A 4,320-nucleotide genomic window follows, 5' to 3' on the forward strand; every position below is an offset into this window, starting at 1 on the left:
GTGTCAGGGCTGGAGGCAAGAGACAGAAACCAAGACAGCCAAGAGATTCACCAAATTAAAGGGCATGGTGTAAAAATGGCAAAAAGAGTGGTGAAGAGTCAAGAAATCCATGTAGCCGAAGGTGAACCCCAGGCCAAGGAACCGTCAGGGACAGAGCAAAACCTTGCAAACTAGATAATTAGTGAGAACCTACAACACACAACAAGCAACAGACATAGTGATGAGATTCCGTTATCGCCCATCGGTCTACCAAGCCAGTTCTTAATCTTGGCTTTGGCCAAATGGCTGACTGCAGCTCAGTCATCTTGATGGATACAGCAGTGTCTATTACACTCTGGCAACTACTTGGGGCCCATATGACATTCTTCCCACCAAAAAAATAATGAGATACACAGCCTCTTGCATGTTGCTACATAATGATGATGCAGCAGGACACTGATATATGTAAGGAGCCATTGGAAACAGGCAGTGTTTTGCAAGTCTTTGCACCTCACTGTAATAATAAACAGTAATCAGTCATTGTCATTTTTCTGCGTTTTTCCTTCTGACTCTTTAGAGGAATGTTACATCAGAGCAATCTTGTTCCATTAGCTTTGAATAAGCTGCTGTAGTCACTTCCCTAGAAATGGCAAAATCACACAAAATCACATTTGTTTATGAGTATTACAATAAAGATTCAAGCGGGAATGATTGTACAAAATTCTACTGCCCGTATCATTCACAAGACCAGGCTACACAAGGAATCCCAACATACGTGAAGCCATGTTTTTGCCCCCACTATCCTTCATTTTCTAGTTTTAAGCCCGTTCAATTTCATTAGTATTCCTCCACTGTGTTGTCAGTCTGCATTATGGTGGGGTTTTGGAAGGCCTCCAATAAAAGAATACTTGACTGTGTTACAACCCTCACCCTTTGTACCTCTGTTCAGATCCCAACAGAATGAATTTCTGAATGCCTGCATGTTGCAGGAAACATGAATTCTTAATGAATCTTAGGATACAAGTCCAAACAGATGACAGTACTTTCCAATCTGCTACGAAAACAATATGTTTTAATTAAGTATAAGGTTTAATAAAATTTTCACTCCTTGTACAAAAATGAATGGTGATTAACAGACGGCTGACAAGCCAACTCTAATAATTTCTGATTAAATGCTTTTGTTTAGTGTTTTCAGTCACTCTCTACAGGGAATTAATTACTGGAAATGAAAAAAATGAATGTTCATGCCAGTTAATATCCTTGAGAAAGTGGAAGGTAATCAACTGTATAAATTACAATGGCATATGCAGGCCAGCTTGTGGTCAAAGTTTGTACAACATACCCCAGCCATTTTTTAAGTTGGTTAGATTGAAATTGTGAGCGGGGAAAATCTATCGCAGGTAGCTAGTCCACAGTTTTAAGTAAGCAGCGAGCAGCTGTATTCAGAACAAGATGCCATTGTGACTTTTCTTCAGTTTATGATTTTTTTAAATGACATTTACTTATTTACAGTGACCACTACTATTGTAGGTTCAAAGCATATGCTCAAATTATTCTTTCATGCTGCAAATTGCTCTTTAAATAAGCAAACCAGGTTCTAAGGGCAAATCTACATGGAAATATTCATGAGGAGAACCATCCACCAGTGATTTAACGTGAGGGTTGTGGGTAGATGGGCAGGGAGTGCTGTCACCCTGCTCTGTGGTGCTGCTTGCTGCAGTAGGCACTCACTACCCACCCAGACCAAGGTTTCATCTAGCCTTGCAGAGGCCATTACAGCTAAATTGGTATAACCGGTACTCCAATAAATGTCCCCAAGCCAGCTTTGTATAAAACCAGTAAAAAAGGAGAAAAGGAACCACTTGTTATTATCCATTGTCCTCAAAGAGGTGCTAGTTTGAAAATTTACCTGGGAAAGTTCACTTGGCAATAAACTTGAGTTGGCAATCCCTTAGCTGAAGTCTGTGAATCTGGACTTTTTGCTCCCCTGAGTTGATTGCCAATTAACCTGAGTTAGTTAACATCTTTGTAAATGTTAGATATTTCATGACCAATTGAACATAAATGTTTGTGTTTTTCTCCAGGTCCAAGCCAACTGGCAATCAATTTAATTGGATTTTAGCAGCCCCAAGTGCAGTACTCTAGAACAAACACATACCCTCTGTGCAAAGCGAAGGCTGATCTTTCCCTGCAGAAAACCAGCACTAAGCCGTTTGGTGTCTTGTCACTATGCTATTTGAAGGGTCTTCCGTTCCAGATTGTCTCCAGTGCAGCATAAGCTTTGTACCAGCCATCTGCAAGAGCTGAGAGATAACTTCATGCACACTTCTGATAACCTTGTGTTTGTTCAGGGATTCTTTAAGATTTCCTAATATTGCCATGATAATAACGATTTATGGTGTTTATTTGTCAGTGAGATTCAGCTGAACTAATCTTTTCATTGCAGAAGACTTACTATAGCAGTCTGAAATAATAGTGAATTATATAGTCATATATATGAAGTTGTGCCACTCAAAATTTCCATTGAACAAATTCAAAGTTTTCCAGTGGAACTGAAAAACCAGTCAGAAAGAGCAAATTAATTTCAGGTATTTTGGGGTCACTTCCTACAGCCAAAGGTAAGAAAACATAATTAAGTAATTAATTCATCCATGATGGAGATTCATTGGGATCTAAATTTCTGTTCACTTTTTTAACTCTTCTCCAGTAGATTTCACTGGGAGTTGGAACAGCAGAGGCCTAAGAAATATGGATTAGAATAAAGTGCAGAGACTTATTTCCTAGAGTTCTGGTTTTATTTTATATTTTATATTATACAACATATAATAATTAATAATTATAATTAATTATATAATAAAAGTAAGTATAATAAACATATTTATTCTTTTTTAGATTTGTAGAAAATAAAAGGAAGTTTCTTAATAACTTGGCTAAATGTTCAGTGCTGTCAACTGTATTACTTTGGAATCGAGGAAGCTTTTCTGTAAGTTGGCAGTAAGATGTAGGCAAAGGGTTGCTATCATATGTATATTCACAATCAACCAATGAAGTTTCCAGAGTGCGGTGAAAGCTGTGTGGGTGAAAAAGCCCATTCGCACCAGTGCAGTTTTTGACATTGTGGATGTTAGTTTTTAGAAGGTATTAATTAATGGGAACGTAACTTAGTAAAAAATATGAAAGCATGTATTATCTGTGCTGCAAGAGTGAGTCACACATGTTCATCTCATCACCTATATCAGTAGGAGTTTATCACAGATCATGAAAGGAGTTGGATGGTGCCCTTGGTTTGCGACATGAAAAGTCTGTTCAGAGGAAGAGGAGAAGAGAGGTATGAATTATTATCAACATTGTTATGAACATTTTCTCACACTAGCAGGTGGTTACATGGGAAAAAAAGACTTCTAGTGAGTAACCGCTCTTTGTGGTATTAACAAAAATACCACCCAGGCCTCAGGTTTTGCGACAATTTTTATGTTCTACTTTGGTTTCAAGTTACCTTGCCCTCGCTTTCCAAATAACTTGTTTGTTGTCTTACAGAGAGACGCAGCTCCGTCTTCTGAAAGACAGAAGGGCTCCCTCCTTTCTCCTCTCTGCTGCGATTCAGCTGCAGTAGAGGGTTTTGTCTACACCTTCAGGCTTTCTTATTAATCTTCTCTCTAGGGCAGCCCTTCTTTTGTCACCAGCTGAGAGAAAATCCTGTAGTCATGACAGAAGCAAGATTCTCCTTGAAATGATTGGAATTTTTGGACAAGAATTGCAGAATTGGGTCCTGTGCCACCAAGAGTACTTTGGCTAGGAGTTGACTGGGAAATGATGACACTCAGCTGTTAGAGCTACTTGAGTGGATCACCGCAACAAGCACTGGACCGGGGCACGGTGTATCTTTAAAATGCAGTAAAAAATCATGGTTTACATAGGGACTGACAAGATTTCCAAGATCAATTGCTGAAGGTTTCCTTTAAGTATATTGGAATACTATATATTAAATTATAAGCAGAGGTAGAAATATCCTACAGATGACAATGGAGCTCACGCCTGCTGAAGAGACGAAAGACCACAGTGAAATAGAGAAATCATAGATCTTGAGATAAAACCATAAATTCAATTATGATCTCTCAACTCATTTGTGCTACTTTTTCTCACTGCAACTTTTTTTTTCTTCACGCATAGCTGCAAAGTGGCATTATTTATTAGCTATTTTGAAAAGTTTCATGTATTTTCTCATTTGCAAATGTTCCTGTGAAGCTGGTTAAAAGGTAGGGCAGACTGCTGGGATGTGTAAAAATATTCATGAATTAAGTTCTGATCTCTGTAAGATTCCAAGCGATCTGAGTTCTTCCA

The sequence above is a fragment of the Phaethon lepturus genome, unplaced genomic scaffold, assembly GCF_000687285.1.
Source record: "Phaethon lepturus isolate BGI_N335 unplaced genomic scaffold, ASM68728v1 scaffold27842, whole genome shotgun sequence".
Taxonomy (NCBI): domain Eukaryota; kingdom Metazoa; phylum Chordata; class Aves; order Phaethontiformes; family Phaethontidae; genus Phaethon; species Phaethon lepturus.